Genomic DNA, 24,621 nt, shown 5'->3' on the forward strand with positions numbered 1-24,621 from the left:
GTTACCATGCTTTACGAACAAATTAATAACTCCGAATCTAATAATCAGATTTGTATGAAACAAACGGCATTTTGTAGCCCAATAATTGGAGCATAGATTAAGACTAAAACAAATCGATTTTTTTACCCTGTTCGCGACTGTGTCCCCTTAAGTAGCAAATTCCCTGCCCTTTTTCCAGTTCCCATATGGTGTGTAGTCTACCTTATATTCCCCAATAAGAAACACCACCGCAATTGTTCAAACTGTCGTTTCTGCTACCTCGTGTTGCAGAAGAATGTTTTGTTTGGTGCTGGTATTACACATTGTACACAGTTGGTCATGGAACAACAACATGTTCTCACCTTTACTGAGTTGTCAAACCGTGGTACTGTCACATTAGCTAAGCTCACCCTGTGTCTCCACGGGTTGCAGAAGGTAGTAGATGTAGCGCTGTCTGACATCTGCTCAGTTCCAACTTAAATTGGGACGATCACATGGAAAAAGCAGCAAGTAGTGTGGAACATAGACTGAGGAACAGTTTCAAGCTGCAGTGGGACTGTCTAAAATTATTCTGGAGTTTTGCTCTGTATGGTCCTTTGCAGATTGGTTCGAAGAAGTGAGATATGAGAGTGCCACAAATATGATTCACCAGGGGCTGTAATCATTAAAAGATGTCTCTACAGGATCCAACACAAGTATGCAGATGAGACTTGTTTCCAAGCCGCAGACAGCGTTTCTACCAGAAAACGTGACACTATACGTCTGATATGCGTGTATTGTATCGAAGGAAATTGATGGAGATCCGAAATGTGAAATGATTTGGGTGAAGGTCACGGTTAAAGCAGGCTCAGACATGGTAATTGTATGTCTCTATAGGCCCCCTGGCTCAACAGCTGTTGTGGCTGAGCACTTGAAGGACAATTTGGAAAATATTTCGAGTAGATTTCCCCACCATGTTGTAGTTCTGGATGGAGATTTTAATTTGCCGGATATAGACTGGGAGACTCAAACGTTCATAACAGGTGGCAGGGGCAAAGAATCCAGTGAAATTTTATTAAATGCTTTATCTGAAAACTACCTTGAGCAGTTAAACAGAGAACCGACTCGTGGCGATAACATATTAGACCTTCTGGTGACAAACAGACCCGAACTATTTGAAACAGTTAACGCAGAACAGGGAATCAGCGATCATAAAGCGGTTACGGCATCGATGACTTCAGCCGTAAATAGAAATATTAAAAAAGGTAGGAAGATTTTTCTGTTTAGCAAAAGTAACAAAAAGCAGATTACAGAGTACCTGACAGCTCAACACAAAAGTTTTGTCTCAAGTACAGATAGAGTTGAGGATTAGTGGACAAAGTTCAAAACCATCGTACAATATGCGTTAGATGAGTATGTGCCAAGCAATATCGTAAGAGATGGAAAAGAGCCACCGTGGTTCAACAACCGAGTTAGAAAACTGCTGCGGAAGCAAAGGGAACTTCACAGCAAACATAAACATAGCCAAAGCCTTGCAGACAAACAAAAATTACCCGAAGCGAAATGTAGTGTGAGGAGGGCTATGCGAGAGGCGTTCAATGAATTCGAAAGTAAAGTTCTATGTACTGACTTGGCAGAAAACCCTAAGAAATTTTGGTCTGATGTCAAAGCGGTAGGTGGATCAAAACAAAATGTCCAGAGACTCTGTGACCAAAATAGTACTGAAACAGAGGATGACAGACTAAAGGCCGAAATACTAAATGTCTTTTTCCAAAACTGTTTCACAGAGGAAGACTGCACTGTAGTTCCATCTCTAGATTGTCGCACAGATGACAAAATGCTAGATATCGAAATAGACGACAGAGGGATAGAGAAACAATTAAAATCGCTCAAAAGAGGAAAGGCCGCTGGACCTGATGGGATACCAGTTCGATTTTACTCAGAGTACGCCAAGGAATTTGCCCCCCTTCTTTCAGCGGTGTACCGTAGGTCCCTAGAAGAGCGTAGCGTTCCAAAGGATTGGAAAAGGGCACAGGTCATCCCCGTTTTCAAGAAGGGACGTCGAACAGATGTGCAGAACTATAGACCTATATCTCTAACGTCGATCAGTTGTAGAATTTTGGAACACATATTATGTTCGAGTATAATGACTTTTCTGGAGTCTAGAAATCTACTCTGTAGGAATCAGCATGGATTTCGAAAAAGACGGTCGTGTGAAACCCAGCTCGCGCTATTCGTCCACGAGGCCCAGAGGGCCATAGACACGGGTTCTCAGGTAGATCAAGTGTTTCTTGACTCCCGCAAGGCGTTCGATACAGTTCCCCACGGTCGTTTAATGAACAACGTAAGAGCATATGGACTATCGGACCAATTGTGTGATTGGATTGAAGAGTTCCTAGATAGCAGAACGCAGCATGTCATTCTCAATGGAGAGAAGTCTTCCGAAGTAAGAGTGATTTCAGGTGTGCCGCAGGGGAGCGTCGTAGGACCGTTGCTATTCACAATATACATAAATGACCTTGTGGATAACATCGGAAGTTCACTGGGGCTTTTTGCGCATGATGCTGTGGTGTATCGAGAGGTTGTATCAATGGAAAATTGTACTGAAATGCAGGAGGATCTGCAGCGAATCGACGCATGGTGCAGGGAATGGCAATTGAATCTCAATGTAGACAAGTGCAATGTGCTTCGAATACATAGAAAGATAGATCCCTTATCATTTAGCTACAAAATAGCAGGTCAGCAACTGGAAGCAGTTAATTCCATAAATTATCTGGCAGTACGCATTAGGAGTGATTTAAAATGGAATGATCATATAAAGTTGATCATCGGTAAAGCAGATGCCAGACTGAGATTCACTGGAAGAATCCTAAGGAAATGCAATCCGAAAACAAAGGAAGTAGGTTACAGTACGTTTGTTCGCCCACTGCTTGAATACTGCTCAGCAGTGTGGGATCCGTACCAGATAGGGTTGATAGAAGAGATAGAGAAGATTCAACGGAGAGCAGTGCGCTTCGTTACAGGATCATTTAGTAATCGCGGAAGCGTTACGGAGATGATGGATAAACTCCAGTGGAAGACTCTGCAGGAGAGACCCTCAGTAGCTCGGTAAGGGCTTTTGTTAAAGTTTCGATAACATACCTTCACCGAAGAGTCAAGCAGTATATTGCTCCCTCCTACGTATATCTCGCGAAGAGACCATGAGGATAAAATCAGAGAGATTAGAACCCACACAGAAGCATACCGACAATCCTTTTTTCCACAAACAATAGGAGACTGGAATAGAAGGGAGAACCGATGGAGGTACTCAGAGTACCCTCCACCACACACCGTCAGGTGGCTTGCGGAGTATGGATGTAGATGTGGATATTGTTCATAGGATATTGTAGATTTGATAGTCGGTTTGGTCTTCCTCCAATAGCGACTGCAAAAGTTTAAACAGGTCCGTGGAAGCGACTTCAATCACTGGTTGCCTGCTAAACTGGACAAAGACATGTATATTAAATGAGATCACCACATATGGTTGATGCCAATAGCAGACAATATTTGTTTCCCAATATACTGGAAGAGCGACATGTGCTGAAGATTATTGAATTGTCTGCCAGGTGATCTGTTTCTATGTTTCATAGTTTTATTCAGCTGTGTGTCACAAAAATAACGAGAAGAGAGACATGTGTTGCCAACAAAGACTCTGACGCTATTACACTGTCGTAATTTAGCGTGGTAACCATAGGAATACGACAAAGTAAATTAGGGCATGTACAAGAGGGATGTTTATAGTCAGTCATTCAATATGCCATCCATATATAGTCAGCGTGGTTACGAATTTCCTCCCGTACGTTATTGTGCTATTTTCTCATGATAGCTCTCTGTCAGTCTTCTGACTAATGGAACAGTGATATCGGAACATGATGGGATTTCGAGAGAATTAAATGGGATTCGTAACTTGGCTGGGAATATCTCTTTCTCGCCGGAAACAGGTAAGCGATCCTGTGACGACTGGGGAGTTGAGGTGAGCTCTATATCGTTTCTTTTCAGTATTGTGGGTAAACGTATAACAGCCTCTCAAATGCATCTCGCGAACAGAATGCAATGAGAAAATTAGGAGCTAATACGAACGTTGCAACAAAGAAGCCATCAGCAGCAGTAGTAGTTCTATCTTTTCATTTCCCAATAAATAAGAGACAACACATTTGCAGGAGTTCCATGTGGCTATAAATGGATCGACTGACATCTTAATAGGTAGACAAAATTAAGTTCTACATTCTTACTTCTCAAGCCACTGTATGGTGTGTGGCAGAGGGTTTCGTGTAGCACTTCCAGTCTTCCCCTTTCTGATGCTACTTGCAAATACAGAGAGGGGAAAAGACTATCTATATGTGTCCCTATGAGTATTAATTACTCGTATCTTATTTTCGTGGTCGATATGCGAAATATACGTTGGCGCCAGTAGAATCGTTGTTACTCGAAAAGAGCATCATATTCCCTCCAGGGATTCCCATTCACGTTCTCTAATTATGCACCAACTAAAGCTCCTTCTGCCCCCAATATACTGACAGGTTTCACAAGGACTAAGTTTAGGAGCAGTATACAAGAATTTTAAGAGACTTACTTCCACATGCATGACAAGATAAGAGGAAGACAGAACGCAAATAGCGCTTGGTGGCTTCAGCTGTTTGATAATGGGCAAAACACACTTTTGTATCAGAAGAAGTGTTTACCTAGATGGTGGGAAGCCTCCAGGGACATCACAGAAGCGTCTGTCACGGTTGCCTGGCGAGTGTACTGCGATTGTGGGGAAAAAATACCATTCAAATGGCTCTCATGCTGAAATTAATTAATGTTCATATCAGTTTTATATCAATGACGTGCCACTGGCTTGGTGGATGCGAGGTTGAGAGTACCTCAGATATAACTCGAGGGTTCAAGTGTTAATCAGGCATTTTTTCGATGCAGTGAGATTTTTTAGCGGAACCTGCATAGGGTGAAATGATCATTATAATAAAATCAGCTCTATTATAGAATTTATAATGTGACACATAGTATAAACCTGATATTTAAAATTTCTCAGTGCTGTTACCTTGAGAGACTTCATATGCAGTGAATCATTTGGTTACTTTAAGAGAGAGTTAGAAAGTGAGAGGTATCCTGTGACACAGATAGAGCCAAAATTGTGTTTAATGTTCTAGGCTTATGACGCAGGATGTAAGTTATTCAAATGTAACTATTCAAGATCTTTGGGAAATTATTGAGTATTTTAATATGAAAGAAAGGAAAAAAAGAGAAATAAGATGTAAAAGTATAAAAGGATTTCGAACAATTTCTAAAGAATAAATTTGAAAAATTATTCTAAATTTAATACAGAAAAATTAATGGTGCTTATTCTGAATTGTGTTGACAATATTAATAATAATAATGGTAACCAACTGAATAAAAAGTCCTCAGAAGGACTTCATCAAATCTGTAAAACAAAAAATTTAAAAATTAACCACCATTTATTCCCTTATCGAAATACCTGATAAAGATTTGCATAAAAAGTCATTAAACGATCTACATAAAATCTGTAAACTGAGAAATTGGAAAATGTGTTTCAAATTCAATAAACGACATTAATCGGTTTCATCAGCAGATCTAAGGGTAATAATAATATCGATAATGAGGATTATATTCAAAACTGTCTAATTGATAAATGTCAAGAAATTAACTAATAAACTATCTGAAAACTATTTCAGTTCTCAATTTTATTATACTTTTGGGCTGTTAATTATAAAGCCATTAACTTCATGAGTAAATATTTTTGTTATTGCAGCTTTTTCATTAAAAAGTTTTAATTTCGAGCTAATTCCTTGCCAAGGATCTCTCAATTAACTGATAAACAATATTCTTCCAAATATATTCAACTGGTTTTCCTGAGTACTTTTTTAATAAATCTTCACCATCGTTTTTCAGTGAATGATTATGGTAACTTTCTGATAAATACGAAAATAATCTTCAAACAATTGTTTCTATCAAATTATTATATTTACTTCCATTACTTGATTTAATTTTATTTGTAGTGTTATCAGAACATACAGCACCTGAGCCGAATAAAACTCGCATAATTTTCTACATCAAGAGAATCAAATTCATTATCTAAATCATTTACAGTTAGTTACTTTTTGGTTAGAAGATTCATTTGTCCAGGAGTACTCTGTATTCTTTTTCATCAATTTTTGTCAACTGAAGTGGATATATACCAGTTCATGTATAATCTTTTTTATCACTATCATATTGTTCAATTGCTGTAATACTGTTAAATTCATCTAAATAATATCGATTATAAGGATCCATTTGTATCATAATCATCATCATCATCATCATCATCATTTAAGACTGATTATGCCTTTCAGCGTTCAGTCAGGAGCATAGTCCCCCTTATAAAATTCCTCCATGTTCCCCTATTCAGTGCTAATATTGGTGCCTCTTCTGATGTTAAGCCTATTACTTCAAAATCATTCTTAATCGAATCCAGGTACTTTCTCCTTGGTCTGCCCCGACTCCTCCTACCCTCTATGCTGAACTCATGAGTCTCTTGGGTAACCTTGCTTCTCCCAGGAGTGTAACATGACCCCACCATCTAAGCCTGTTCGCTCTGACTGCTACATCTATGGAGTTCATTCGCAGTTTTTATTTGATTTCCTCATTGTAGACACCCTCCTGCCATTGTTCGCATCTACTAGTACCTGCAATCATCCTAGCTACTTTCATATCCGTAACCTCAATCTTATTGATAAGGTAACCTGAATCCACCCAGCTTTCGCTTCCCATACAACAAAGTTGGTCGAAAGATTGAATGGTGCACAGATAAATTAGTCTTGGTACTGACGTCTTCCTGCAGAAGAGAGTAGATCGTAGCAGAGCAGTCACTGCATTAGCTTTGCTACACCTCGCTTCCAATTCTTTCACTATGTTGCCATCCTGTGAGAATATGTATCATAAGTACTTGAAACTGTCCACCTGTTCTAACTTTGTTCCTCCTATTTGGCACTCAATCCGTTTGTATCTCTTTCCCACTGACATTACTTTCGTTTTGGAGATGCTAATCTTCATACCATAGTCCTTACATTTCTGATCTAGCTCTGAAATATTACTTTGCAAACTTTCAATGGAATCTGCCATCACAACTAAGTCATCCGCATATGCAAGACTCCTTATTTTGTGTTCACATATCTTAATCTCACCCAGCCAGACTATTGTTTTCAACATATGATCCATAAATAATATGAACAACAGTGGAGACAGGTTGCAGCCTTGTCTCACCCCTGAAACTACTCTAAACCATGAACTCAATTTACTGTCAACTCTAACTGCTGCCTGACTATCCATGTAAAGACCTTTAATTGCTTGCAAAAGTTTGCCTCCTATTCCATAATCTCGTAGAACAGACAATAACTCCCTCCTAGGAACCCAGTCATATGCCTTTTCTAGATCTATAAAGCATAGATACAATTCTACATCTACATCTACATTTATACTCCGCAAGCCACCCAACGGTGTGTGGCGGAGGGCACTTTACGTGCCACTGTCATTGCCTCCCTTTCCTGTTCCAGTCGCGTATGGTTCGCCGGAAGAACGACTGTCTGAAAGCCTCCGTGCGCGCTCTAATCTCTCTAATTTTACATTCGTGATCTCCTCGGGAGATAACACTTCTCCATTATTTGCCGTAAGCTAAAGATCTGGTCCTGACAGCCTCTAAGAGGCCTAAACCCACACTGATTTCCATCCAATTGGTCCTCAACTAATACTCGCACTTTCCTTTCAACAATACCTGAGGAGATTTTACTCACAACGCTGATTAAAGAGATACCTCTGTAGCTGTTACAATCTTTTCTGTTTCCATGTTTAAAGATTGGTGTGATTACTGCTTTTGTTCAGTCTGATGGAACCTGTCCCGACTCCCAGGCCATTTCAATTATCATGTGTAGCCATTTAAGACATGACATTCCACTGTTTTTGATGAGTTACGACTTAATTTCATCCACCCCAGCTGCTTTATTGCACTGCAATCTATTGACCATTTTCTCCACTTCCTCAAATGTGATCCTATTTCCATCATCATTCCAATCCCATTGTACATCGAAATCTGAAACATTACTGATCATATTTTCACCTACATTGAGCAACTCTTCAAACTATTCCCTCCATCTGCCCAAGGAATCCACAGGATTCACCTGCAGTTTTCCTGACCTGCCCAAAATACTTGTCATTTCATTCTTACCTCCCTTTCGAAGACTGCTAATTACACTCCAGGATGGTTTTCCAGCAGCTTGACCCAAAGTCCCCAACCTGTTTCCAAAGTCTTCCCAAGATTTCTTCTTGGATGCTGCAATTACTTGTTTGGCTTTGTTTCTTTCTTCAACATAACTTTCTCTGTCTACCTGAGTTCTAGTATGTAGCCACTTTTGATACGCCTTCTTTCTTCTTTTACAGGCTTCCTTGACTGTGTCATTCCACCAAGCTGTTTGCTTCATCCTACCTTTACACACTGCTGTTCCAAGACATTCTTTAGCCACTTCTAGTACTGTGTCCCTGTACCTTGTCCATTCCTTTTCCAATGACTGTATTTGACTACATTCAACTAACTGGTACCTTTTTGAGATCACTTTTATTTACTTGTGCCTGATTTCCTTATCCTGAAATTTTTTCACTCTTATCCTCCTACATATGGACCCGACCTCCTGCACTTTCAGCCTCTCAGTACCAATTTTACTGCAGATTAAATAATGATCAGTGTCATCAAAGAATCCCCTGAATACACGTGTGTCCCTCACAGCCTTCCTGAATTCCTGATCTGTTATTATATAGTCAGTGACAGATCTGGTTCCCTGCCTTCCCAAGTATACCGGTGAATGTTCTTATGTTTAAAAAAGGAGTTTGTGATTACTAAGCCCATACTGGCACAGAAATCCAAGAGTTGTTTCCCGTTCCTGTTGGCCTCCATATCCTCTCCAAATTTATCCATAACCTTTTCATAACCTTCTGTTCGATTTCCAATCCTGGCATTAAAATCACCCATGAGCAGAACACTGTCCTTGTCCTGTACTCTAACAACTACATCACTGAGTGCATCATAAAATCTATCCATTTTATCTTGATCTGTCCCTTCACAATGCGAATATACTGACACAATCCTAATTTTCTTGCTAGACACTGTCAAATCTATCCACATCAGTGGTTCGTTTACATACCTCATTGCAACTACGCTGGGTTCCATTTCTTTCCTGATGTAAAGCCCTACACCCCATTGTGCTATTCCTGCTTTGACTCCTGACAGGTAGACCTTGTATTCTCCCACTTCCTCTTCTTTCTCACCCCTTAGCCGAATGTCACTAACAGCTAAAACGTCCAGCCCCATCTTACTTGCAGCCAGCTCTGCCTTCTTCCCAGAGTAGCCCCCACTGATATTAATAGCTCCCCATCTCATTACCATTTGTTTGCCAAGTCGTATCTTAGGAGTCCCTGGTTTGTGAGTTAGAGGTGGGACTCCATCACCTCCAAAGATCCAAGGCATTTTGCTCTGATTGTTGCCTGCATCATATTTAAAGTACCGGGGAAGCCGGTTGCCAGCCTTACTTGCCCCTAGTCCCATTGAGTTTTACCCCTAACGGTTGAGGGACTAACCGGTGGATTTGGTAGTCTTTGCTGTATGAGCAAAAAGGTGGCCACGACTCAGAATATGTCCGAGATGCCCAGCCTTATTCCAAAGTCTCTGATATCCCGACTGTCGGGACCACTTACTTGGCCACTCATACGTTGCCCGTGGTTCATGAACTAGGACATGACAACAGGAACCCACACCATGAACTAGAACCATTTGTATTCATCTTCTTTTTTCATCATTATCTTTCAAAACATTATCACCCAGATCTTCTGTTCCCTGTTTAAATTGTTCGATTGCAGCAATAACTGGTTGATAGTCTTTTCTAAATTATTCAGTATATGTTCTTGATTGTTCTTTACATTTTTAACCTGTTGTTTTGAAAGATATTTTGCTATTATATTTCGTTTAGATTTTTCAACAACATCTGGGTCACATTTTGAAAAATTTATTAGTCGCTGATGAAAATGATAACTTGATTGCCTTCAATGGTGCTTGTGTAACTAATTTTAAAAATATATATTAATTGTTTTTTAGATAAATCATGAACAAAATCGAGTTTTATAATTTTTCTTGTTTCCTACTAATGAGAAAACGAAAATAATTTAAATCTTCCTAACAAAAAAAATTCATATCAATATTAGCAATGGGTGGATTCATACTAATTGTTCAAAACTTTATATGACATTAGATGTTATTCACATAGACAGAACAGATTTTTCAGCTTACAATGGTAAATCGAATATTAAACTAACTGGTAATTATGTAGTGAAATTGTTTGATGTTACTACATTAAAACAGAAAACAATATTTTATTTCTTCATCCAATTTTATTTGATAAGCTTCATATCTATTAAATGGATTAAAGGAGCAAGAAAATATTCTTGAAAATAATAAAATTAATGATAAACAAAATGAAGTACTTGATCACTTAGAATTATTTGATTAATTTTTAGGGCTTTCAAAGGAATAATATATCAAGAAGATTTAATTGTAATTTCCAAAAGAAGATAAAACTGTTGTACAAAGTATAGAAATTGCTGTTTCTGTTGGTAAAGATGAACCAGAATATTCACTTGAACTAGAACAAGGAAGACTGAAAAGTCTTAAAATTTCAATTTCTTTCATTCAACTACAAACAACTGATTTGCTGGATTAAATAGAGAAGGAAATTTTAACCATATATTGCTAATTATTATAATTCTGTTGAATTTGAGATGCTTTACTTGAGTTTCCTTGTTTTCCAAACTAATTGAGGAAATAATGTTAAATGATTTTTCTTCACTCGATCACGGCACACTGCGAATATTAATGTAAAAATGGAAGAAATGAAGCTTTTATTTCAAGAATTATGGAATCTTGATCCCCAAACAAGTTTTTTAAGAGCTTACAATAACGCAATTAAGTGCTGATGTTAATGTAAATCAATCCAGTTTTATTCAAAATTATCCTATCTGAGTAAAAAATATGGTTAGAAGAACGATTGTTTTAACTACTCAAGAAACAAAAATGAAATCATGTGAATTTTTGAATGACAGTATACCTAATGTTACAACTACATTTATAATTATAAATGGTAATAAGAATTTAACTTATTTTGCACATCATACAATTTTAACTGAAAATGTTTAATAACATAAATAAATGAAAAATTAAAAAATTGTAAATGTGTTAGCTTTATTTTTGCATTCCTTTTGAAACATTTTCAGAGAGATAGAGAAGGTAAACTTTGAAAAATTTTGATTTTTAAAATTAAAACATTTTCCAACACTTTAATTTATTAAAAAAATTTTGTAATTTTTCTAAAGTATGAATTTCAGAATTTCAAAATCATCAATTTAAAAAGTTTGAAAATCATATTTTCTATCTAAATGAAAGCAAAGTAAAATACCATTTTAAAATAAAGAATGAAACACTAAAAATTAATCTCTTATCTTAAAAAAGCTAACCTAAAAATTTTTTAGTTGTGATGTCATTGCCATTTTATGTGAGGATGTCAGTGTCCCAGCACTTCTCATGCACCCATATGGGCGAAGTCAGTACAGCCTGCACATTCCTACTTCAAGCGCTCTCACACCATACAATTATCCTACCCATTATCAAGTTCATCGACGTCTAACCCTTTCTGTTTTACGCTAATCTGGACTTTGATACATCTTATGCCAGCTTATTGTGTGGTGACGATGATGAGAAGATCTGGTGCATAATCTGGGTCGAATACCACTCACCGCAATCTGTTGCTATAAGACTGCTGGTTGGCTGTATGCTCGTTCTTTATATATTTTTAGTTTATATTGAACCTGTGTGACCATCTCCCCGCGATACCTTCGACAATTGTACCCGACTTTGTGTACTGGCTGCTAATATACCAGTCCCATAAGAAATAGTGTCTATATAGTGACCCTTATTTGTTAAATTGATAAACAAATAAATTATTTTTTAAATATGCGCAACGGAAACTGGTGCGAGTTTCTCCAAGACAACAAGTTCTTGGGTGGTTGAGCTCAAAGCCGTCCTATAGCAGCTGGTAGCCTATCTAAATTCACATTTCAGATTATTTCTGTCTTTCATTAACTTTAGAAAATCGGACTGAATAAGATACATCCTACCCATTTCATGTGTCAGGTGACTGGGGGACTATTTGTTAACTGAAATACTGACTCTCATTTAATAGATTTATTTTCTACTTTTGTTGAAAACTTTAGAAGCCAACACATTACAATTTTCTTTACTTACAAAACTTCAGCTTTACCTCTCATGGGTAGGACAATAACAAAATTTCATATATGACACATAATTTCATAATAACACAAAAATATATAAGTGGGCCACACCGTCTTTAGCGGGAAAATCGTCATTCATTCTTTACGACTCACTTATCGTCATGCAAGAATTACACCACTAGAAAAAGGTAGGCCACTGCTGAAGGCAGACAACCCCTATCACAGAAAAGATTCTGGGCAAAATTGATGTACTATTGGCGTAAAAATGAAGTGCGAACTGAACTCACAAAGAAAGTGCCAAAAATAATTAAATTTCGCGACAGAAATTTCTCGATCTACCATGCGATACGCAATCTGCACTCATTGAGCTAAAAGTGAAGCTTATAACTCGGGAAATAGCTACATGAAGTGATGGTTCCTGTTGCACGCTCACTACCACAAATCAAAATTTCACAAACACATTTCAGAGAAAACTATTGCAAATAAATTAAAACCGTAACCTGTACCGATGAAGGTATGTTGAATGCGTGACCCTGTCGTGAATTTTTAGCCATATTACCTCATTTCTATCTCACTAAATCTGCGAGCTGCTGTGCTCCCGCGTCCGGTCCGTCTCATGGCTGGCCCCACAGTGCTCTCCACGTGCCAAAATCCGACCAACGTTCCTATTCAAACGCGGTGGTGAGGAGACTCACCTCACCCCCGCACCAACTTTGTAACCTACCCTCGTGCCTGTTTTCATCTTTGCCTGCTGCTCTGGCCTACCTGCCGTTATTCTTGTAATGTTGTCAATGACTGCTATTCCTTTAAACTGTTCCCTTTGGTCCATGCTCCCGCTACATTTAACTTCCATTCATACCCATGCACACTCATACGAGATGGAACAAGGAGTATACATACAAACGGCGTGTGACCTCTTTGTGAAATGATGAAAAGAAATAAAAAAATGCGTCAAATATTCCTTTCACCCAGCGAAGTATTGAAGCTGCTAGGAATCGAAGAAAAACTTATATCTCGATATAGAAAACATAATTACTTCCTACTGTAACCTGAGGCAAAACGAAAGTAACGCATCACACCCTCTGCTGGATAAAAAAAATATGGACACGTATTGTCCTTCCAATGGAATGACAATGCTGGACACTTTTTTTATTGAAATAGCGTGGAGGAGACCCTAATCTCCACGCTGCCTCAATCCTCTTTTTTATTAAAATATGTGATACTAAATTCAAAAACTAACACATGATTTCCCTCTTACGGGTACAATTAAAGTGAGATGACATTGTACATCGCTAGTTTCAACAACATAATAAAAAACTAATTTATACATTACTCTAACGCTATTAAATTGATGAGCTAAAATCTTCATAGCCTAAAACCTACACACACAGAAAATTTAAGAGTCTGAATGATTAGCATGGTCTAGAACTTTCAAAGAAAGAGGCTACTCACTTCAGTAAACATGACTACTTATCGACTGATTCAAACGAACTACAACATACCTTGGCATAGTAATACAGAAAAAAGAACAAACACATGCAAATTTTACCTCTACTCACCAATTATCTCGTAGTCGTTTCATTTTAAAGCATTTAGAAGAAAATTCATTATCATTTTCTATGTTTCAAAACAAAATCAATTCTAGAAGGTACAGCAACAGCATAATTTGTCACAATACTAGCATGACTCGAAATAGCACATACCCTACGAACATACGATAATTTGACACTCTCTGGTGCCTGCATCTGACATTTATACACAAAACAAATAACGTTCTTTACACAAAAACCACAAATTATAACAAAGCAAAACATCACTGAAAACACATCTCGTGATCATTGCATTGGCACTCTCTCGTGCTTGCATCATCTAAATATCGGACATGTGTATACAAAGCATTTGACATTACGACATATGAAACACAAAGCCAAAAAAACAAATATTACTGAAAACACCAATATTTTGCCTGTGCTTATAAAACACAATTCGCTCAAATGGCTGTTGTTGCCAGTTTCTTTGCACATAGACATAAAAAAATGACAATACAAAACATGACAATCAATGACACAACACATATGATTCACTTCACTTTCAAGCTTGAGCTTGTTGACTCTTCGTAGCTCCCTTTGAGCTTCTGCACTTTCCTCACATTCTTTTTGGTTTCATACGACGCACGATTAATATCACAGCCTAGGGACATCGATAGGGAGAACGTTCTTCCAAAGACACTTGGAGGAGCTATCCACACGATTTGTTTGGCATCATCTTCATGGTGAAGTCTATTTGTGCCGCAAGAATCGGTAATGCCACCCGTTAATCTTCTCCGCGATCTCCCCTCTACTATTTATCGTCTATTGAGTTCGTGACCGTACTACTACCACTTTTGTTAACCACACATAGAAACAGCAACATTGGTTTGTTGTGCCACCCAGTCTTTGTCTTCTACTGACAAAACAACACAAAATTTACGCCATTCTGTTCTGTAAGAGTTTCTGCAATTGTCTGGTTGCTAAATATACTTGCACACGTCATGGTTCATCAGTGAGTTCATCATGACCATTATGTTACACTATTAGATAAACAGTTCATAAGTGGCTGCCTGTCCCCAATTGCTGCAATGAAAACATTGTCTATGAGACGGTTCTTTGCTCTCTCATTCACTTACACAGTCTTAAACAATCCGACATGAGTCCTCAAATGAGAATTTAATAAAGAGCTGCATACTCCAACACAACAATTTTCTGCATACCAGTGCAGTTGCCAAGCTGATCGTCCTTAAGCGGATTATTAATCAACTGCCTGTTCGATGTTGTTGCGGAGTGTACATGCTCGTAATACGTGGTGTTGTGGGCATATTGTGCACGCCAGAGACTTGCTGATTTTCTTGGCTGTCTCCCGGCCGTGTTTCCTTTTGCAATCCAGCCGCCTCGCCGTCCCATATTACCACTGTGCATCTGGTGGTAGCGACAGCGCTTGCCGCCCCTGACGTCACCTGACGCCCCGTGTGGTTCTTCCAGGTCACCGTCTGTTTCAAAGGGCTGACCCGCACGCACGTGGCTGGGGTCGGTTTAGTGTGGCTGGCACGCCCTTCGGCAAGCCGAATGGGGAGTGGGCGGAACTCTCGCTCTGTCCCGCCGCAGGTAGCAGATCGCTTCTCCTTTCAGCTCTCGACCTGCGCCGGCGTGCTGGTCCGGTATTTACATTCCTCGTAACAAACAAGTTACAATCCCTGTTTAGTACGATGTCAGCATGTTCTAGTTACACAGTTAACTCCTACATGACACTTGTCAAAACAAACATTTACACAAATCGTACAACTAAATACAGTATTTAGGTTTCCTCTTAATGTCTTTATCTGGCGGAGGTCACTTATCCTAGGTACTAAAGCAAATTCTTCCTCCTAATTTGATCTTTACATTTGGAGGACACATGTTGCCTTGCTTAATCCACTGAAATTTACCATACATGAAATGACAAAAAATGAGGTACAAAATAGGAGGTACCTATTGCAATTCTACATCTAACTAAAAGCTATATGACAAAGTGAATGTCAGTTTCCTTTCTTACATTTGTCTCTCAGTTTACGAGCGTCTTTACCACTCGATACTCTGATTTCGAAAAACATAATCGTTTAGGTCATTTACTTCTCAAAGAAAGGTTGGATTGTTTGCAAACCATTCAGTAATTTCCAAGCTACCATCACCGATCCCGTTTATTATTAATAAACCCACATAGCTCCTTTTATTTAGTCATTGTCTTACATGCACTACTTCACACTACTTTCCAGTTAGTCTATTCCTTAGCCTATCTAATGACAGACGATATGAAGGAGACTGTTAGTTTACATACTGCAAAAAATGGTTCAAATGGCTCTGAGCACTATGGGACTTAACATCTGTGGTCATCAGTCCCCTACAACTTAGAACTAGTTAAACCTAACCAACCTAAGGACATCACACACATCCATGCCCGAGGCAGGATTCGAACCTGCGACCGTAGCGCCTAGAACCGCACGGCCACACAGTCCGGCTTACATACTGCAATTACTACTTTCTTTTGCATGCTGTTAAACAAATAAAAATACAACAACGGACTTCCTACTCATTGTATAGATAAAACACCTTAAATTATCGCCTTTATTTGACCGTGATACTGATACTTAGACCCCCTTTTTTGTTTTGTTATCAAGCAGCTGATACTCTGTTTGTGCTCCTCTGTCAATTTCGCTTCCCACATGTTTTAATTCTCTCGTAAGTTTTGGATATGTTTTCTGGTGCCTGTTTCCTTCGCACTCCGTCCATTTATCGCCTCATGCTCTGTTGACATACACACAACACGCATAGATTCTCTATTTTTTCAGATTTCCTTAATGATTACCATGATTAGGGCATAAATATTCCATATCTTACATCTATTATATTCAACACTTATAGTTAACATTTGCTTGCGTCTACAGTACTCCCTGGATTTTCCTTCATTTGAAAATGTTCCGGTGGCAGGCATGTTTCGTCCGGGTTGCTTTCCATTTCTGGTTCCCACAGATTCATCCTTCCCCAGGCAGCATCACTCGGCATTGTCACAGGAGCTCTACACTTCTGCAACAACAAACAAAATGCGTCCCCCGTGAAACTTCGTCGCCGCAAGACGGGACTGGCGCAACTTTGGCGCGAGTCAAGACTTATTAGCTGGCCGCACTCTGTGGCGTAACCTAAGTGCACAAGTTCGTCTGCTGGTGTCGGCTGCACATTGTTTGCCTGTGAATAGACTATGGCCCTTCAGTCATATGTCACTACCATAGAACAAATTCCAAGACACTGATTTGGTGTTCTGTGTATTTCATCATACACAAACAACGTATAAAAGTGAAGGTGACGACTAGACTCATAACTTATACCTTGCAAAATGATAACTAAACGATGCCTGTGACGTATTATTCTTGCCATAACTTGATGTTTGAGACGTGGTGTAGGACTCTAGGTTTACGTGACCTCAACGTTTCCACTTCGACAACGACTCGTCGGACTCTAAATGGACCTATATATATACATTAAAAACTTACTGTATATGTGTTTATGCTTCTTTGATAACCAGTGGGCTCGTATCAGCACCTTATCGCCAATACTCATCAGAGGTAATGAGCGCACCTTCCCCTTTTGATTTTTTTTTCGCTGTTTCCTTCTGTATTCGGTCTATCGCAATTTTCACTACCTCGTTATACCGTCGCCTGATTTCAGCCGGCCAATCTACTAACTCACGGATCTTGTCCGGCGGTCTTCGGTTTCTTAGGACCTCAATTAGGGACAGTCCTGTCACACCATGTGGCATTTCATTTATAATATTCTGGAAGTCCACCAAATTTCGCGCCCAGTTTTGGTGCTGTCTGTTACAGTGGATTCTACATAACTTAACTAGCTCTTTAATTACTCATTTTTCATGTGCACACAGGCATTTTCAAAGTCCAGTACTGCTTTGTAGTGCCTGAGAAAATCTAACCCTAACATTGCCTCGACTGTCAGTGACTGTACCAACAGGAACACCGCAGTTAGCGGTTGGTCCTGGCAAGTTAACTCGATACATGCCCGCCGCTTGACCTCTACACTTTTCTCGTTCACTGCCCCGCGCACGTGTGTTTTTCTAAGTGGTAGTGCTGGCCACAAACTCTCGGCATTACATCTTTCAAACACATTCTCTCTTAGTACTGACGCCTGGCTTCCTGAATCTAGCAAACATGTCACCCTAACATTGTATACCACTATGATAACAACAGGACATTTTACGGAGCTAACTGCAACGTTCTCTTGCAGTCGCGTCTCTCTCAAATCTACATCTAAATATCTACATTTAACTCTATTATTGACAGATTCTTGGCTACTTCTATAGCCTCCTTCTACCTCTCCGTGCTCGGCCTGACTTTGTTGTGAGCTATTGTGCCCATTTTCAGTTGAGCCAGCGTTGACCGAATCTGTACTGTTATTACCACCTGGCTGATGATAATTGTTATTTCGCCTATTAAACCCATTGTTACCTCGGCAGCCACCACTCCTATTCCCTCGATAGTTATTGCCTCCCTGTAGTCGTCTCCTAACATTATCATTTCCACCTCCGTTTCCATTATTACTTCCTTGGAATCCTACATTATTATTCGCATCATGCAAATTCCGCACGGTGCCTAATTCCTGCAACAAGTGCTGGAAGGATCGTACATCGTTCATACATCTTCCTGCGATTGTAATGTCCCTTCGCAACTAGTTGGGCAATTTCGTGAGGCAAATTCTCACAAGTTCCGGCTGCTCATATAGAGCATCAAGGTACTGGTTCGCCCTGACTATTCCACAGGATGCCTGTGTACACTGTCAACATAGGTTTCCTTCATTAACACGCCGAATTTCATTCTTTATTGGACATCTCTTGACCAATATTCGTTCAAGAACGCGGCCCTAAACTCGTCGTACGTCTTGCAGTCACACATAATCATCTGCATACGCGCTGCCGGCTCGCCTCGCAAGTGGCTGCACGCAAATTTCATTCTCAAGACGTGTCCCCAAGAGGTGGGAAGAGACATGTCGAATTGCGACGCCCATACATAGCGGTGTACGCCTCCATTATCGTCCGGAAATGAAGCATATTGCTGTACCGAGACGAAATGCCTTCGACACTCCTCTTCATCCACATCCTGAGCAGTACTCCTGCCTGCAGTATTGGGAGTTTCACCTACCCTACGTAAGTTATTTAATCTTTCATTCAGGTCTCTTGTCTTCTTCATGACATTTGCGCTTAACCCCCGTGTCTTCCGGTACTGTAGCATCTCTATCCCGTCTATGCCTTCCTGCCTCGTGCTCAGTGTGCTCATTACGTATTTCAGAAATAGCTTCCACATTTCTCCTGTTGATTTCGATTTGATTGTCTCTAAACCGCAGCAGTGCCTGCACCTCTTCGCTATCCGCAATTGCGATTGGCTGCGTTCGGTCCGAACTACTTTCGTTGCGAACAGACATTTGCTCTACGGCAGTTGCTAGAGCTTCGACTCTGTCTGCCTGCTCAGTCAACTGTTCGCTAACACGGTCTATTTGTTTCCGTTGCTCGGCACAGCATCATTACCTGCTTCCGTGTTCTGCACTGAAAGATCGTGCTCGAGTGCTACTACCGTGCTTTGTAATTGTTCTGTTGCTGCAGCTTGCTGCTTTAGACCAGTAGCTGTAGCCAGGTCACTTTCTTCTACCGTTTTTAATGTTGTCTCTACGCTATTTATTCTCTCATTCTGTTCCGCCAACATGGCACTGTGTTCTTCAAATTTCCTGTTGATGCTATTAATCTGTTCGGATATTATTCTATTTTGCTCAGACAGACTTTCGATCTGTCTTCTTGCCCTGTTCGGATACAAGTTCAAATAAACTCTTTTTTAATTCTACCTCTCTCCTTTTGCTTTGACCGGCTAACCCTTCGATAGCCTTAAATATAGCAGCTATCCAGTGATTATCTGGAACGCTACAATCTGCTCCACGCGTTTCCTCGCTGTCGGCAAGAGCTGAAGGCCCAGCCGTGTTTCCTGTCTCCCTGTTCTGGTCACTACAACCGCTCGCCTGAGCCTCTGCATCCGGCATCTCCAAGACCGTTATGGCTCTATTGTCTCGCCTGTACGAGTTCATGAATTGGTTCAAGGTCATCCCCGCCAACCGCTTGAGGCGCGGCTGGACTCGCGTTAATTTCAGCCGCACCTGCCTCATTCACGTTAGCCATACTTTTGGCCCTCACTCTCGTAACTATACTAACGATGCACCACGTGCGCCACAACTACACAAACAAATAAGAAAAACTCTCCCTAATATCGGAATTACTAATTTGCCCAGTATAAATAGCAAAATTACGAACAACCCAGTAACATACACAAAATCATCAAACAAATACAACAAGAACACACAAATTGCAAAAAAGTTTAAAATTCCTGAAAGAAAAAATATTAGTAGAACTGATACTTCACAGGAGAACCAGTGATTCGGAAATCCTGGCATGGGTCGCCACGTTGCTATAAGACTGCTGGTTGGCTGTATGCTCGTTCTTTATATATTTTTAGTTTATATTGAACCTGTGTGACCAACTCCCCGCGTTACCTTATAGAAATGTACCCGACTTTGCGTCCTGGCTGCCATACCAGGCCCAAAAGAAACAGTGTCTATATAGTGACCCTTATTTGTTAAATTGATAAACAAATTAATTATTTTTGAAATATGTGCAACGGAAACTGGTGCGAGTTTCTCTAAGATAACACGTTCTTGGGTGGTTGAGCTCAAAGCCATCCTATAGCAGCTGGTAGCCTATCTAAATTCACATTTCAGATTATTTCTGTCTTTCATTAACTTTAGAAAATCGGACAATAAGATACACCCTACCCATTTCATGTGTCAGGTGACTGGGGGACTATTTGTTAACTGAAATGCTGACTCTCATTTAATAGATTTATTTTCTACTTTTGTTGAAAACTTTAGAAGCCGACACATTACAATTTTTCTTTACTTACAAAACTTCAGCTTTACCTCTCATGGGTAGGACAATAAAAAAATTTCATATATGACACATAATTTCATAATAACACAAAAAATACATAAGTGGGCCACACTGTCTTTAGTGGGAAAATCGTCATTCATTCTTTAAGACTCACTTATCGTCATGCATGAATTACACCACTAGAAATTTAAGATAGGCCACTGCTGAAGGCAGATAACCTCTATCACAGAAAAGATTCTGGGCAAAAATGATGTTCTATTGCCGTCAAAATGAAGTGCGAAGTGAACTCACAAAGAAAGTACCAAAAATAATTAAATTTCGCGACAGAAATTTCTCGATCTACCATGCGATACGCAATCTGCACTCATTGAGCTAAAAGTGAAGCTTATAACTCGGGAAATAGCTACATGAACTGATGGTTCCTGTTGCACGCTCACTACCGCAAAGCAAAATTTCACAAACACATTTCAGAGATAACTATTGCAAATAAATTAAAACCGTAACCTCTACCGATGAAGGTATGTTGAATGCGTGACCCTGTCGGGAATTTTTAGCGATATTACCTCATTTCTATCTCACCAAATCTGCGAGCTGCTGTGCTCCCGCGTCCGGTCCGTCTCATGGCTGGCCCCACAATGCTCTCCACGCGCCAAAATCCGACCAACGTTCCTATTCAAACGAGGTGGTGGGGAGACTCACCTCACCCCCGCACCAACTTTGTAACCTACCCTCGTGCCTGTTTTCATCTTTGCCTGCTGCTCTGGCCTACCTGCCGTTATTCCTGTAATGTTGGCAATGACTGCTATTCCCTTAAACTGTTCCCTTTGGTCCATGATCCCGCTACATTTGACTTCCATTCATACCCATGCACACTCATACAGGATGGAACAAGGAGTATACATATACGTGGCGTGTGACCTCTTTGTGAAATTATGAAAAGAAATAAAAAAATGCGTCAAATATTCCTTTTGCCCAGCGAAGTTATGAAGCTGCTAGGAATCAAAGAAAAACTTATATCTCGATATAGAAAACATAATTACTTCCTATTGTAACCTAAGGCAAAACGAAAGTAACGCCTCACTGTACAGTCCTTACTGTGCTGGCAGGATGGATCAGACATTGGCATGAGTTCACCATTCCCTTTAAAAATGACCAATAACTCTCAAAAATCGACGTACAGATATTACGAAATAACAGCTGCTGCAAAGACGTAAAATACCAGGTTATTTTTATAATTTGTAGTGCTTAAGGATTTGTGGTGAACCTTCGTTTCTTTTTTTTTTTGTCTGGTCCCATTCAGCATTTCCTATTCATCTAAATAAGTACTAACGTAACTTGCACTCATGTGGTCACGTCACGCAATACAAAACTTTGCCAATCACGAGCTTCTGGCGTTGGCGACCAACAGTCACAATATCACAAGGAAAACATCATAGCACTACTGGCGATAATCCATAAGCGATAACCGCAGTGGAAGAAGTACCACCAAGGAATAGTATCGCACCTTAGGCGAGTATCCGTAAGTGTAACCACGCTCGAAAACCACCAACGAGAACACAGCGCTCCACTGGTGATAACTCTAACCGAACGATAGCGAGAAGAAGAAACCATACTCGAATGTGAACACACCTCTCGCGTGGACAACCCACGTCCACCTCATAAGGTATCCTCATCGCTATCGATGGCATGATCGAAATCACGCCAAGATCCAGTATCGGATCGCAAATCAGATTCTGTAGCACCACTATCGTCACCTCGCTCCGAATGGTGGGGGAAAAAAATGGTTTAGATGGCTCTGTGCACTGTGGGACTAAACTTATGAGGTCATCAGTCCCCTTGAACTTGTTGTTGTTGTTGTGGTCTTCAGTCCTGAGACTGGTTTGATGCAGCTCTCCATGCTACTCTATCCTGTGCAAGCTCTCTTCATCTCCCAGTACCTACTGCAACCTACATCCTTCTGAATCTGCTTAGTGTATTGATCTCTTGGTCTCCCTCTACGATTATTACCCTCCACGCTGCCCTCCAATGCTAAATTTGTGATCCCTTGATGCCTCAAAACATGCCCTACCAACCGATCCCTTCTTCTAGTCAAGTTGTGCCACAAACTTCTCTTCTCCCCAATCCTATTCAATACCTCCTCATTAGTTACGTGATCTACCCACCTTATCTTCAGCATTCTTGTGTAGCACCACATTTCGAAAGCTTCTATTCTCTTCTTGTCCAAACTGGTTATCGTCCATGTTTCACTTCCATACATGGCTACACTCCATACAAATACTTTCAGAAACGACTTCCTGACACTTAAATCTATACTAGATGTTAACAAATTTCTCTTCTTCAGAAACGATTTCCTTGCCATTGCCAGTCTACACTTTATATCCTCTCTACTTCGACCATCATCAGTTATTTTGCTCCCTAAATAGCAAAACTCCTTTACTACTTTAAGTGTCTCATTTCCTAATCTAATCCCCTCAGCATCACCCGATTTAATTGGACTACATTCCATTATCCTCGTTTTGCTTTTGTTACAACTACTTAAACCTAACTAACCTAAGGACATCACACACATCCATGCCCGAGGCAGGATTCGAACCTGCGACATAGCGGTCGCGCTGTTCCAGACTGTAGCGCCGAGAACCGCTCGGCCACTCCGGACGGCAATTGTGGGACACAACATTAATACACGAACTAGCAATGCACGCAGTATCAGCGGAAGAAACTAAACCATTACTGCATTCTGAAAATAATTGTGCCCCCAATACTTGTGCAATTACTCCTGAAACAAAAAATTTAATGTTCACCTTTTCTACCTTTGCCGTGACGTGACTACCTACTAACACAACAATGCTGAAGTACTAAACCGACCAGTTTTATTACAATACCAAGATATTCCGCCGAGAAATCAGCACATTTCTATCCACGAAATAAATTTTTATTTGTGAAACATGAGAATATACCAGTACGTCACGAATTTGCAGTAAATTATCAAAGTGGAAATGCTGGAGATAAAAGTACAAACGCCAAACTCAATGATCTGATGTCGCAGGATAAGATCTTATCGTCTAATTAAGGTAATAAATCACCCAAAAAGTGCAAGTGCAAGCAAACAAAGAACGATATACTAAATGACTAAATAAACGAATTGGAAACAAACGGTTCTTAAAGCTAACTCTATGATACCGCTGCACAAGTTCTATTGTTTGTTTTGGCCTGAAGTTGTAGCGGCCGACTGTCAATTCCTATGGCGATATCTTCTGCGACTTCTGTTTGAGAGGTTCGGTGGTATGTAACCTAAGGACATCACACACATCCATGCCCGAGGCAGGATTCGAACCTGCGACCGTACCGGTCACGCGTTTCCAGACTGTAGCGCCTAGAACCGCTCGGCCACACCGGCCGGCGCCGAGTTCCAGACCGGTTGGATGAAGTGGTTTGAATTTTGCATCTCCCTCCTGTTGCTATTTATGTTTTCTTGAAAGTTACCGCCATACGTATCCCGTCTGCTTTTATCACTTCCCTTTCGATCACCATTAAATCTTCGGCCTCAATACTGATCTCATGTTGCCGTGTTTCTATTTGTATTTTGCCCGTTATTATTTCCTCCAGATGCACCTTGTAAATTTCATTCATTATGTCTCATTCGGTCCCTCGCGTTTTGTACTTCGTTGGCAAAGCTAACTCACGTAGACTGCTGTTGAATGACTCTATTGGTCATTACATTTGCCAGTGAACAGTTCCTGGTATCTCAATAACAGTTTCATGTAACAGTGTCGCGTTATCTCCTTAACAATGTACGGTTCG

This window comes from Schistocerca nitens, chromosome 8 (assembly GCF_023898315.1).
Source record: "Schistocerca nitens isolate TAMUIC-IGC-003100 chromosome 8, iqSchNite1.1, whole genome shotgun sequence".
Lineage (NCBI taxonomy): Eukaryota > Metazoa > Arthropoda > Insecta > Orthoptera > Acrididae > Schistocerca > Schistocerca nitens.